The 15,123-nt window shown below is 44.2% G+C and overlaps 1 long non-coding RNA gene across 1 annotated transcript; it reads right to left on the bottom strand.

Moving 5' to 3' along the window:
• Positions 1 to 7,231: 7,231 nt before the first annotated feature.
• On the bottom strand, positions 7,232 to 14,674 carry LOC132247761 (uncharacterized). The gene is made up of 2 exons (XR_009459161.1): positions 14,602 to 14,674; positions 7,232 to 9,539 (listed from the first exon to the last, which is right to left on the bottom strand). It is a non-coding gene; the product is annotated as an uncharacterized LOC132247761 (long non-coding RNA).
• Between the last annotated feature and the right edge of the window lie 449 nt (positions 14,675 to 15,123).

Below are 15,123 nucleotides of genomic sequence, written 5' to 3'. Positions count from 1 at the left end.
GACTATGATCAATCAAAAATATGTGAATATCCACACTTACTAGTCAAAAAGGTCTGCACCTCCATTTAAAATTTTTTAGGCATCCACAGATTAAGAAAGATTGAAAACCACTGCTCTAGAGGCAGCCTTCCCCTCCCACAACATCAATCCCCATATGCACCCCTACTGGGAACCTTAAATGATAAGTGTTGAATTCTAACAAGGAATATGTGCACGCTAATCACACACGGGCCAGGGGGAGAGCACTACTGTGAGCATGGGCTGCTCACAGATGTGCACCCCACTCTGACCACAACACCCGGGGCAGTTGTGCATCCCACCTACCCCTAAGGCTGCCTCTGCACATGACACTAGGTCTGCATTGTAGCTGACAGCTGGAGCAGTAGCAGTGAGCTTAAGCACACATTGGCCATCTTTACTTGAAGGTATTTCTCACTTTCCCTGGCCATGTGTCCAGGTATATAATAATTTATTTTGTGTGTGTGTGTGTGTGTGTGTGTAATAATTTGTTAATTCCACATATCTGATCAATTCTACAATTTGGGGGACTGTGCTAGAATCACCAGACAAAACCCTCTTTCAAATCAGCAAAAGTTATTTGGACTTGACAACTTGTCTTTTGGTCTCCTTGTTGTGACCTGTGAGGAGGAAGCTCAGCCAATGGGGAGAGGTAGGGAGAGGAAAGACTTCATTCTTTGCTTCCCTGTAAACACACTGCCTTCCCAAATCCTGGTTGATGGTGAGACAGAGAGAAAGGATGGGCACCAGCTGTGCCCCTGTTCCTTCCTAACTGAGGAGGGTAGCAGGAGAAAAATGTACCCACATAGAAGCCCTGGCATGGGGGAGAATGTGAAGCCAGGCACAGCCTCTGTCCTGGGAGAGAAGGTGGAGAGAGTTGTAGGGCATCTCTGGAGTAGAGGGGAATGAAAGGGAGCTTGTGAGGGAGCAAATGGAAGCAAGAGCTTGGTCCAGTAGAACACATAAATTGTATATCCATGTAGTACAGGTAACTGTACTTTTTGTATTATTAATGCATGATCACTATCTTCAATAGCAGAGTAGTGTAAAGTCTGTCCAGCACAAAAACACCCAGTAACCAGAAATTCCTCAGATCTCAGTGTCCCAGGGACAAAAAAGGAATGTGGAATCTAATGACTTTGAACAGAGACAGCTAATCTAAAAGGAGCGATCTGTGGACTGAGTAAGGATCTGGTGCTGGTGTCCTTGCAGTTGTAATATACATGAGATTCACAGCTCATGAATTGGTCCCGGTTTGATAACTTTAACAGATGTCACATCATTTTCATTTTATGCAGAATGTTCTAACTTCAACCTGTAAAACATTGCAACCCAAAATGCAAAGGGAATAGCTGTGGATGGTGCTTTCAATTACATTAAATGCTTGCAACTGTTTGCTGTTCATTCAGAGAGATGTGCTGAATCAACCGTTTTTTGATTTAGTCCAAAAAGTGAATGAGCCTTGCAAAGCAAATGACAATAGGATGCACTGAGTCAGCCAGAGTTCAGTGGCGTTATTTCCTTCACATGAGATAGGTGAGGAGAGAACAGGGAAAATTGTCTCTATCCATATTCATTTTGTTCATAGATTCACTGTATTTCATTTTCTTTATTCCCCTTTAAGTGAGATGTTCAGTAATAATTACGCATTACTTAATTATTCTTTTTACTACCTTGGGTCACAAACCACTCACCAGTCTCTATCTTGGAAGTTCAGTCTTTAAGGTAGTCTCCAAAACCACATCTTCTTTTGCGAGCCAAAAACTTAACATTTAAAAATCAATATTAATGTAGGACACAGTTACAAATACTCAGAACCCATCTACTCACTAATAATGTGCAATGAGTTTTGAGGTGTCCTGCACTATTGCTTAGACTTGCCCTCCTGGATTATTAGTACTGCTCCTGTCATGAGGCAGCAAGTCCACTTGAGCTGTCTCCTGGGGCTCCCTTGTCACACGGCTGTGGCGGTTGCCTGCTTGAAATCCTCCTGGGCAAACAACAGACTAATGGCCCCCCCTCTCCCTCTCTTGGGAGATTTTGGAGACAATGGGAGAATCTACACATTCATTAATGTGCTTTTGGTAATGTGCATTAAATTTAGTATCTACATTGTGAAGTACTAGAAAAAGGCACATTAGCCTATTTTAATGCGCATTAGCAAAAGCACGCCGTTTTTGTAGCACTTTAATACACATTAAAATAGGCTAAAAGCACACGTATAGACATGCCCAGTAGCATCTATTCCTGCTTCATAGGCAGATGGTAGGGTTAGGTACCACCTCAGAGTCTAACTGATTAGTCTGTAAACAGTTAGTCTCTAAGGTGGCTTACTTTCTATCAGGCTAACACAGTTAACTGTTTCTTTCTTCATAGGCATCTCTCTGGAGAGATAAATGCATGCAAGCAGAAAGGCACTGCAATATGTGAACGTTGCCTTCTATTATAGAGATGCACAGAGTCATTTTCATAAAGCAGTGGCAGGTCCCCAAATCACCGGGGCTTTCTTTGTTTGTCCCGAGTTCTTCTGACAACTACTAACCTTACAGGATTTTTGTTTTCCTTTCCTTGTGAACAAAATATCAGTAAGTGGCAGCCCATACTTCCTTGGTACCATGCTGTAATGTGATAGTGAACAGCTCTGGATGAACAGCAATGGATCAGAGACTAACTCCAAGCACTTAACAGTAAATGTTCTATCATTCTTACACCACTTCCCACAAACTTAGTGGACTGGGAAGGATGGAGACTGACTTTAAGTTCAGCATACCCTCCTGCCTCAGGTCTCATTTCCTTAGGGTATTTGTGGGATGATGCCAGGAGCCCTCTGTACATGCAATGAGCTCAGCCTAATGTGGCAATGAAATAAATGAGTCTTGTCGCTCTACCTGAGAAAGAAAAGCATTTTTGCTTTTGTTTTTGTTGGTTATTGTTGTTGCCAGAGACTTCCTAGAGAAAAGTCAATAATACCAGAACAAGACTGGAAAAAATTGGGGCAACTACACCTTGCTTCATCCAAGGATAAGCTGCCCTGATTAAACTTTTACTTACCACAGGATAATGGCAGGCACACGAACAGCTGTCATGCATCATCTGAAAGTCCCTGCCATCTGTTAACTTGCTTCAGGTTAATCATTCTTCTGTGCCCAAGATGCTTCCTCTGCATGTCAACAAATCTTGTGTACTCAGAACAGCAGGTTTCATCCACCAGGCAATGTGACATAATTAAACTGCATGGAACGATGGGACCCTTAGTACCAAGCATGACTCACAGGAAGTAAGGGTAGGGTGTGCCCTGTGATGAGGACCCGGGCAAGGAGGTAACAGGATTTCATGTTTAGCCTCTTAAAGAACACAGTTGAAAAACCATCCGGTTAGATGGCTGTATATATATCTATATATTATTGGTGTTTCATTTAAATCATGGAAAAGTGTGGATTTTGGGTTACCTTTTTTTTTAACTGAAAACTGGAGATTTATTTTAAATCAGAGAAAACCAGGATCCCTGATGATTATCCTGGGCTTCATAAACATAGCTTATACAGACAATCCAAACATTTCTGATTGTTATTCAAGGCCTAATATAGCCTGGTGCTTGTTGGATTCCACCTCTTCAGTCACACCTGAAAGTTTCTCAGTGCCAGTCATCTTGACTGTCAATATTATCAGCTAAACATGAGTATTTTCAGATGCTCCACAGTATTTAAAGGATCTTGAAAGGTATACCTTACAAAGCCCAACAAATTCTGTATTTTGCTTCACTGCTCAGGCAAAACATTTTCATCTATGTATTTTGCATAAGCAGATACATTAAAAACCTAATATGTCTTCCATAGGTTCCTGTTACTTCACATTTAAAATTGCAAATAACTATCTATGAGACAATTACCCTGAAAACATTCCAGAGCAGAAGGGTTCAAACAAAAGGCACCTTATTTTTCTCCTTAAAAGCATATTAATAATAATTTATTCAGGCCTGGAGTTCTTTTGTCATTCTGCCAGCTCTTTTAAACTAGCTAATGTTTAACCACTCCCTTGAAATGTTCAACAGTGACAACACCAGCTGGAGAGCGCTGGTGGAACACTGAATGGTCAGCTAAGAACACAATTTATTCGCCTATTACACATTTGCCTATTGTATACATCCTGGTCTGTGCATTATCAGTTCATAGATTTCATAGACATTAGGGCTGGAAGGGACCTCGGAAGATCATTGAGTCCAGTCTCCTGCCCCAGGGGCAGGAAGTCATCTGGGGTCATAGGATCCCAGCAAGATAAACATCCAATTGTCTCTTAAAGGTGTTCAATGTAGGTGCTTGAACCATTTCCGGCGGCAGTCTATTCCAAACCTTGGGGGCTCAGACAGTAAAGAAGCTCTTCCTTATGTCCAGCCTGAAACGATCATGGAGCAGTTTGTAACTGTTCCACCTGTCATTCCCCCAGATCCTGGTCAGCACCCCTGATAAACTTATAGGTGGCCATCAGATCGCCCTTGAGCCTGTGCTTTTCCAGGCTGAAGAGTCCCATGGCTCTCAGCCTCTCGTCATAAGGTCTGTTTTCCTGACCCTTGATCATGCATGTGGCTTTCCTCTGCACCCTCTCAAGCTTCTCCACATCCTTTTTAAATTGTGGAGCCTAAAACTGGACACAGGACTTCAGCTGTCGCCTCACCAAGGCCGAGTACAATGGGAGAATGACGTCCCAGGATTTGCTCGAGAAGCACCTGTGGATGCAAGCCAGCATTTTGCTCGCTTTACTAGCTGAAGCATCACATTGAAGGCTCTTGTTCATTTTATGGTCAATCATGACCCCCAAGTCCCTTTCACCCGTAGCGCTAGCTAGGGTAGCACTGCTGAGCCTATAAGGATGCTGCAGGTTTTTCCTCCCAAGGTGGAGAACCTTGCATTTTTCAGTGTTAAACACCATCAGGTTCTCGTCCACCCATTTGCTGAGCCTGTCAAGGTCAGCCTGGATCACCCTCCTGTCCTCAGGTATGGACGCTTTACCCCAGAGTTTGGTGTCATCAGGGAACTTGGCCAGTCTGCTTCTGACTCCAATGTCCACATCATCGATGAAGATGTTGAATAGTGTAGGCCCAAGGACAGAGCCTTGAGGGACCCCACTGGTCACAGGGCACCATGATGATTGACTTCCATCAACCACCACCCTCTGGGTCCTACCACGGAGCCAATTCCCCAGTCAGTGGATCATGGTTAGGCCGAGGCTGCAGTTAAATAAACTCAGGATGGCAACCAGGCAAAGTAGTTGCCATCCTATGCTTATCTGAAAAAAATACATAGTAGAACCTTTATTCTTCCTATCAGGATGAACCTTTTTGAATGTGGGGCCGGATCATGAACTTTTTATCACCCAGTAGGCCGGCGAGCCATATTCAAAGACCTCACAAGAAGCGGTATCACATCAGGAAGTGATGTCACGTGACCTTTGACACCAATGAAGTTGCAGTAAGTGACAATGAAATGGGTCTGGAAATCTGGTTTAAAATCCAAAATAAAAACAATTTGGTCTGGTAGCACTGTTTTATTTTAAACAACCCCCTAGCAGTGCTGGAGAAAAGTGTACCACCCCGCTGCACCTTTAATTCCCTGCCTTTATCCACATGGAAAGCCACAATTTGCAGAGGGGTAAAAATAATTTTTTAATGCAAAACCTCTGTTGACATTGTGCTGTATTTACTCCAGAGAATTCTTGCAGGGATCTGATTTTTCCAAAGGTTAGCAGATCTTTCTATTACCATGGTTTCATGCCTCCTAGTTTTCAAATACTTGGTTGAAATGCATCACAGATCTTTAATTCCTTATTTGCAGGTGCTCTCTTGGGGTGACATCCAGCTGGGGGTGGTGCTCGCGCGGCCTGTCCAGTCTGGCCACAGCCTATGGGAGCAGGGGCCAAGGGGCATCTCCTGACTCCGCTGTGTCCTCTCTGCCACCTGGGCAGCCTCGAGGATGCTCCCACACCTGTGCGCCTGGGCTCAGCAGCCAGGGGGACATGCAGAGACCCTACAGTGGAGATGCGGGGAGGCGGGAGCAGCACTGGCTTCCCGCCCCCAACAGTCACAGCCACAGCAGCAGTGGCAGCAGCATCTCCCACAGGCCCGGCTGCAGCATCCCTCCGAGTCAGCATCCGCGCCCCCCACGCTCGCCTGCCCACTGCACCGCAGCCTGCTTCAGTCCGCACAGCTAGCGGGGACCGGTGTGGGGCGGGACTGGCATGCAAATGAGGAAGGGAGGGGCAGGGCCAGGAAGAGAAACCCTGCAATGAGGGAGAGGGGAGGAACTGGCATGCAAATGAGGAAGGGAGGAGCAGGGCTAGGAAGGGACACCGTGAAACGAGGGGGGAGAAGAGGAGCCACACTGTGTCAGCAACATCAAGCTAACACGGTGCATGTGGGAACCTTGTCCCTTCCCCAGCCCTTCAGCAGCCATTAGGAAGCTGCTGAGGGGCTGGGGGAGGGACAAGGGGTGGGAACAAAAGTAAACAGTGTTTACTTTCATTTTCCGTCGCAGCACCTCGGGCCTCAGAAAACAGCTTGGCGGGCCGCATGGTAGCCTGCGGGCCATGTGTTGAACAAGCCTGTTCTATATCATGAAAGTGTTTTGCTGTGTACATGGTCTCACGAGAACTGGAAGTTCACCAAAAAGTCATGCATTAATTAACCCCAGCAAACTTTGTTCTGAGCAGGGATCCTGGTTTTCTCTGATTTAATAAAATACCCAATTTTTGGTTAAAAAAAAGTAATCCCAAATCCACATTTTTCCATGATTAAAATGAAACACACACACACACACACACACGCATAGTGTGTGTGTGTGTGTGTGTGTGTGTGTGTGTGTGTGTGTGTGTGTGTGTGTATCTATATATCTCTGTGTGTGGGTGTGGTGTTTCATTTAGATGAAATGCTTTATGTAAAGCACCATGAGTTAGAGCAGGGTCCTGTGCAGCTGTTAGCACCAGCAATAACTGACCTGCACTAGACCCTCAGAAGTTTGTGTTCCCAGCTCTATGCTTCCTCTGTGTAGTTCAGGTAGTAAGGATCTGGAAGCTAAACAAACTTTTACTTGTCATCATCACTGTCCTCCTCAGGTGTTATTGATGTGTTGTCAGTGTTGAAGTCTCAGGGACTGAGGTGCTGGCAAAAAGTTTCTGCCAGGAGATCCCAACACCACTCTTGTTTTAAAGGACAACCATAAACTCAGTTCAGTGGCAGAGATTTATTGTCTACAAGGTGTGGCCCTAACACACTTGTGATCTGACAGACAAGGTGTTAACACACCTGTGGCAAAGTATTGGCACAACACCACATAGGCCCTTTAGGCCAATACAGAGTTCCCATAATTTTGAATTCTCCTTTTATATGGTGATCAAACAAATTACTTATTAAGTTCCACCAATATCTTGAATATTTTCAACTGTCCTGTACCATGGGCTTGTTCCATATCCTGATCTGGGTGTTCTCATTACATCTCTATTATCCTGGTACTGGACTATTCTGTACCTTGTATAGCCATCTCCCCCTCCCATCTCCTGACATGAATGCACATCTGGCCCACATTCAAAGTTTTGCTTATGTAAGGAGTTCCTGAATTGGTCAGGTTTGCTGATCCAATGCTATTCTGGCCAATGCTTTAGCAAATCCTTTGTGTTAGCAGTATATATATTGATTAAAGTTTCAGCACAGCCTATACTACTCTTTCAATGAAGGGATAACCATAACAACCCCCCTCCCTCCCCACAAAATATTCCTCACTCTGCCATTCCTCTCTGCAGCCTACTTGCCCCAGAGATTCCTTTTGGTAGCAGTAATATCTACAGCTCTCAGTACCTGCAGCAGGAATCCCCTGTCCACAGCAAGCAGTACTGTGCCCTGCAGCACACCAGCCATACCACACTGAATCATCATGGTGGCTGACAGCTGGGTATTAATGGTAGGCTTAGCCTTTACTTGGTCCATTCCATTGAAGGTATTTCTCAGTTTCCCTGACATTCTGGAAATAACTCAATATCATTTGAACAGAGCAGATCTGAGCAATTCCAAAATTTCAAAGACTGTGCTAATACCACCAGATAACACCTTCTTAAATTTAGGCAACAATCAGAAAAAGTGAGAAACCTGTTGGCACTAATGTCCCTTTCCTTTGTCTCCCTCTCCTGTATGAAAGGGGACTTGCGAAGTGCTTCTGAGGGAGCCCATAAATGCAAGGAGACACTGAGCAATGAGCCTATGGGTGGACCTAAGAATTTAAAAAGGGGGTGCAGATGGCATGGTGCATAGTCCTATATATTATAGCACATATTTTTCTCCATGTAAAAGAAACTAGAAGCTTTACTAATCTGCTAGGGGCCTAAGGCTATATTATTCAGTTTAACATTGAAGCAAAAAAAATAACATCATTGAAATGAGTTAAAAACATTCAGGGTTGTGAAATGAACACACATTACCAGGCGCAGCTAACAGACATCAGAATTGCAAAAGAAAGGTTAGCTTGATTAGTGGAACATCAAAACTATTCAAAAGGAGAGAGGGTCATTGCCTCTGTCTGATCTTGCAGAGGCGTTCTTGGGTGGCTTTCGAGTGTTCACTTGACTCCAGCCAAGGGGTATGTCCCCAGAACTTAGGTGTTAGGTTGCGCTTCACCCTGAGGGAAGCCCCAACACTCGTCTGCCACGACTTGGTCTTCTCTTTTTCAGTGGGGAGGCTCCTTCCCGGGGTTTCTCGCTGTTCTGAGTACTACCTGCCGGAGACGTTCTTGGGGCTCCACCTCCCCTACACCCCAGCCATGTGCCAACCCTCAGGATCACCGGATGGTGAATCATTGGCCTGCTCCCCGACTCACCTATCCCAGATAGCCGGGAGGTGTATGATTTGTCCCCGCCTTCGCGCCCAACCTTCCTCCGAGGTTCGTACCAATCTGGCCTCGATCTTCCTTTGTGACCCTGGAACCATGGAGGGTCTTTCTTTGGTCACAACTCCAGGTCCCTCCCAAAATCAAAGTGGAATGAAAAAAAGAAATAAAATGATGAAAGGCTCTAGGTGTGGGTTTCGGCCCATCCCACTCATGGGTCCAGCATCTGTGGTCCTCTCCGATCCCTTAATGTCGTCCATTCTCTTCAATATGGATGAGACTCCTTCAGAGGGTCTCTGTACCACCCCTACCAGGGCTGCAGACCTTCCTGGGACATTGGCCAGGGAGCAACCTTGCCCTCCGGCATCCCTGTCATCTCTCCCGCCATCCTTTCGCCACTGGCTTTTGAATCTCCTGGGCAGAGATTTTTTTTTACGTCATCCGCCAGTGCCGCCACCAGCTGGCAATAAAAGCAGCTGATGAACCACGCAAGCGGCCCTTCTCAGCGCGGCTCTCCATTCCCTATGGGAGGTAAGTAAGCCCTCTCTTCAGGGCTCTTTCTTTCTTTTCTTGGGCGGGTTGCCACTGCCTCGGGTCCCGCTGCGGGAGGCTGTTCCAGGTCCTCCGGTTTTATTTCCCTGGGACAGTCATCAATACCTACAAATTAAAAGTTTAGAGGGGGTAAGGTAGATGTAGGGAGCTATAAACTCAATTGATGGTCTCACTGCTGCCTGAACAGAAACGCTGCTGCCACTACCAGACACTTGGTTTTAAAGTTTTGGTGGAGCAAGAATCAAAGGGGGGTGTAACTATATTAGTGCACTGCTCCCTGGATCCACCCCAGAATTAGTCTGACATGATGGAAGAATAAAAGGTATGTTCCTCTAGTGTAAGCAACTGTGTATAATTCTGTATTATTATAATTACTATCTTTGGTAGCAGATCAGTGTAATCAGAAATTGGTGGCAGTTCAGTAATCAGAAATTCCTTAGACTTCAACCTCTCATGGACAAAAACTTAATGTGGAGTCTAGTAGGTTTGCAGTGCAGACAGGTGAGATAAAAGAATGATGAGAGCCAGTGACTTGAGACTAGAGTCCTAGCGCCTTGGATTCACAATCTGCATGGCTCAATAATTTTTAATGGAAGCAAACTTCTTGAGAAAGCAAGCTTCTCCATTCCAAATCCCACCCCCAAAACTTCAGTCTAAAATATGGACAGGCTTGTGAGATACCAGCTTGTTGCACAATAGTTTAAAAAAAAAGAAATCCACAGAGTCTGAAAGTGAGTGTATGTTGCAACTCAACACTAAAAGAACATCTTAGGTCACCAGAGACCACAGTTTGTTTGGGGTTTTGTTTTGTTGTAGTTTTTAATTTTTTTTTATTGGGGGGGGGTTGGGGAGGAGGTAACTCTTTCTCAGGACTCTAGTAAAAATGCAGGGGGGGAGAAAGAATGAAGGAATTCTCAGACACATTCTCAGTCATGACTCATTTTGCTCCCAAACTTACTACATTTCTTTTTCTTCATTACCCTCTTAAATGCAACATCCATCATTCATTAGACATGATTTAATCATTCTGTGTATTAATAAAAGAGGAATCTACAGGAATCTACACACATTTACACTTTTTTTTTTCTGCAGGCCAAGCTCAGTGCATGTTCCAGCAGGTTGTGCTTATTTTCTATTCTGTTTATCTTTTATCCCTCACTTCAGGGCCTCCCTTCATAGTGGACCCTATATCCCCTTCCCCTCAGATTGAAGTCCACCATTCCCTATCCTGGCTGGAGAATCCATGTAGCAGCTCTTTGGATATCCAGTCTCCTCTTCCAGCCATGCCAAGTGTGCTAGTGACCCCACTTACCTCCTCTCAGCATTTATTGCTCCTCCATGCCTGGGGCTCTACAGAGAGAGATTCCTTTCCTCCCCTCCCTTCCTCTCCTCTCCCCTCCCACCACCTCCAGTGAAAAAACACTTCATTCCCTACTCCCTTCTAACATGCTGCCCCTTGAAGCCCATTCAGCCATGGGAGAGAGTCAGAGGGGGAGCGGGTGTCAACCAGGTGCCTATCCCATCCAGTCTAGGGGAGAATAACCATACAATGGAGTGAGGAGAAGAGAGAGAGACCCACAAGAGTCTCAGCAGAAGGGCTGAGGTTGGGAGCGGGGAAACGGAAGATCACACAGGTGCCCAGATGTGCTGGTGTTCTGCGACAACTGTGTAAGGGTCTAGCTGACTGTGCATAACAGCAAAACCATCAGCTGCTGGTTCTCAGCACCATAAACCTATCCCTAATCCTAACCCTAACCCTGACAAAGGTCTCTGTCTGGGAAAATCAGCCCTTAAAGACATATAGTCCTTAATGTTGCATCTTCCATTACAAGCCAAAATGCAACACTTGAAAACCACTGAGTCCTGTCCAGCCCTATTATTCTACTATTCTAACATTAAGATAGCACACCACTACAAATATTCATAACTAATCTAATTACCATGCTTAGTACCTATGTTCAATGAGTTTTAAAATGTCCTACACTGTTCTTGGACCTATGAAACAATACTAGATTATCATCACCACTACAGTCAAAAGGGCAGCAAATTTACTTGATCCAGTGCTTCCACGTCCTGGGTCTCCATCATCTCACTCTATTGTAGGTATTGCCTGTTTTAGAACTTTGTAGGCAAAATGGCAGGCATACTACCTCTTCTTGGATTTAGAGACCAACTCCTTTTTGGGTGTACCTCTGCAGTTATAAACTCATGCAAGCATGAGGCCACCTTGTGTGATAGTATTGCAGTTTGCAAACATGGCTTCCCAATGCTAGTGTGAATAGTATCCTATTCATTGGGTGGTGTCAGCTCCAGGAACCCAAATCAGATGAGATATTTTATTTTAGCTTAATCCAGTGGCGCCCTACCCTTTGGTGCAGGTCTGGTCCATGGGCCAGATTGGGCCATAGGCACCAGGATCAGGCCCCATGCCACCTTCCCAGGGTTGGGCCCCACACTGCCTCTGCCTGGCACAGTGCACCATTATCTGGCCCTATGCTGCCTTCACCAGTCTCTGCATGCCCAGTATAGCATGCAGGGCCATGTTATACAGCCTACAGAGCTCCCCATGGGTCCAAAAATTTGACAGCATGGGGCATGCCTATACAACAACCAAAAAGTTTTTGTTGACTTTTTTTACAACATAACTAACAAGATAAGTAAGAATGGTGTTGTAGCCTTGATGGTCCTGAAATTATGCAAGAGGCAAGGATTTCTTAGGATGGTATCTTTTATTGGATCAACTATGTAATTGGGAAAAAGTCAGACAAACTTTTGAATGCAAGACTTTCTTTGTGAGGTCTCTGATCATATGAATCCAGGCCCAGCATAGTGAAAAAAACAGCCAAGGAGAAAGGCTCTTTTTTCACTATACTGGGCCTAGGTTCCTGCGATCAGAGACCTGATGAAAAATATCTTGCATTCAAAAGTTTGTCTGACTTTATTTCAATCACATGTTCATCCAATAAAAGATATCACCCTAAGAAATCCTTGCCTCTCGCATAATTTCAGGACCATCATGGCTACAACACCACTCTTACTTATCTTGTTAGGTATATTGTAAAAAAGTCAATAAAAATATGTCTGTCGTACAGCATGTTCTTCTCTATTTACATTAATTTCCACTTAGAAATGCTGTTATCACAGCAATAGTCACACTGTTTTGTACATTACATACATCCAGGATCAGGTTACATTTAAATCTTCCCAAACCTGAAGCGCACTGAAGAAAGTAACTTTGCCTAAAAGTTTGTCTAACACCTCTCAAGTTGTTCAATCAAAGATATCACCAAAAAAATTGCTTCTTGCAATATAGCAAGCAGTTTTATTAAAGCACTGATAAAAGAGCTGTCTGCTTTATTGATCTATGTTGTGCAGTTCTTAACTTTTTGCCCTGAAATATAGATGCCTAACGTAGCTGATTAATTTTTTGATAGTTGTGTATCCAGGCAATGCATGTCCTTGCTCTTGCTACTTAGCTATTACCACATGCTTCTATCATATACATATGTCATAGGAAAATTGGGATGCAAAAGACCAGATGAGGTCACCTAATCCAGCCCCATGCTCAAGGTAGAATTATCCCTGACTACACAATCCCAGCCAAATGGCTGCCCAATTTGGCCTTGGAAATTTCCACAGATGGAGATTCCATAACTTCTCTAGGTAGCCTGTTCTAATGCTTGATCACCCGCATAGTTAGAAAGTTCTTCCTAGTCTCCAACCTAAATTTCCTCTGCTGCAGCTTCAGTCCATTGCTCCTAGTCCTGTCCTCTATGGCCACAGAGAAAAGACAGGTAATTAGCTGTGTTAGTTTGAAGTCAGAGAAAAACCCATCTCTATCATCTCTGTAATTACCCTTCAGGTATTTGAAGACTGTTATCAAATCCTCCCTCAGTCCTACTTCTCCAGATTAGATAATCCTAGTTCTTTCAGCCTTTCCTCAATAGTTATTCTTCCCAGGCCCCTAATTATTTTTGGATAGTGTGTATTTCAGGTTAATTAACCTCCCAAAAGCAATGAGCCACAGTAGTGACTATCTTACACATATCTGTGAAACACATCTGTAATCCAGTTTTGGAGTAAATTCGTTGCAGCTCACAAACATGCTAAGGCACTGGAGATACTTGTAGCATGAACTGAACTAATGTATCTGATGTTAACATAGAGTGTAATAATAGTGAAATATAACCATGTTAGTCTTGTCCGGTAAGCAACTTGAAAACTACATTTTGTATCCTTCTGCTCGACATAAGTGAATAAACTCTGCATAGCCTTTATGTATGAGTGTGTGTAAAAGGGTGAATGGTGAGAGAATGGCACAGAGACATAAGAAGATTTAACTGTTTATGTAAGCAACAAGGTGCCAGATGTATAAATTACCAGCCAGTAACTATCAAACAGCTGAAGAATCCCTTTGAAGCTTGAGGGCACAAAGGAGATAACAGAAGAAGAAATGCTGCCGTGTGGGCAGCAAAAACACTCCAAGGCTAAGATAAGCTGAAGACAAAAGAAGAACAACCGCAATAACAGAAGCTGGGTATGGAAAAACCCCAAAGCACTAAAACAAAAGATGCCAATCCCGATAAAAGAACACTTTGAAAATACCAAGTTGGGTGAGTCTCTTTCTCTACTGCTGTTTCATCGGAGCACAGTGCATCTGTTCATCCCACTCCAGGTGTTATCTTTAAATCTGCTATCTTCAAAGCATCATCATCTACTCAATAAGCCTGGGTTGGCCACCCTGGGCTGATATTGAGCAACTATTGCTAGTAACTATATCTGGCGTATGTTTGGATGAAATGGTTGTTTTGTGTATGTGTATGCCTGTGTGTAATGATGTGTATGATGATTTGTGTGTGTTTGTATGAATGGTGTGCCAGAACCTCTATGTCTAACTCATGTGATCAATAAACATGACACCTTGCCTTATCCCCCTTTATAAAGTCTCGCTCGTGATTTGAGCAATTGGCAATTTGAGTAACATACTCCCCATGCTGAAGGTCAACCAGGAAACAAAATTTCCTAAGACTATGTGAAAGCTACTGGCACTGGGCTGCTCACTGCAGCAGGATTTAGGCCACACACAAGGCAGCTCTACAATCTCCCTGAAGCTTAAACCTGTCTACTAAGAAATAACTGAGCAGCTGTCAGTAGTAAACATACTCACATGTCTCCTTCAACCCCTGTATCACTGACTGCCAAAGTCTTCAGTGCACAGACACTCCAGTGCATGTGCACCAATGGAAAAATCCTCCCGTGACCACTCAGTCCCCGTCCCCCCTCCCCCTCCCCCCCGCCCAATCAACTTCCTAACAACTTGTTACATTCAGAATAGGCTGCCACACCATTGTAAAGAGCAAGAAATGCAACATGGAACATGACCCTAATTTTCTCTCCCTGGAAGTTACTTTTTTGGCTGTGATGTGCATATGAGCAAAGAAGCATCTGTGGTGTATTCAGCTTTCATTGTGAAAAGTAGCCAAAGGAATGAGAAAAGGGTAGGAGTTGACAATGGTCCTCGAATCAATACAAGGAAATGGTAATAAAATAAGATACATACGTACACCAGGTGGTTTATGTACATGGCAGCAGGTCAGGCTGACTGTTATTGACTTTGGGTCAAATTCAAATTACCTCAGTAGGTGGGTAAGTGGCCTAAACAGCCACTAAGTTCCAAGATGCAATTCAA

Source organism: Alligator mississippiensis, chromosome 1 (genome assembly GCF_030867095.1).
Source record: "Alligator mississippiensis isolate rAllMis1 chromosome 1, rAllMis1, whole genome shotgun sequence".
Lineage (NCBI taxonomy): Eukaryota > Metazoa > Chordata > Crocodylia > Alligatoridae > Alligator > Alligator mississippiensis.
This window is presented reverse-complemented; position numbering and strand designations above follow the sequence as displayed.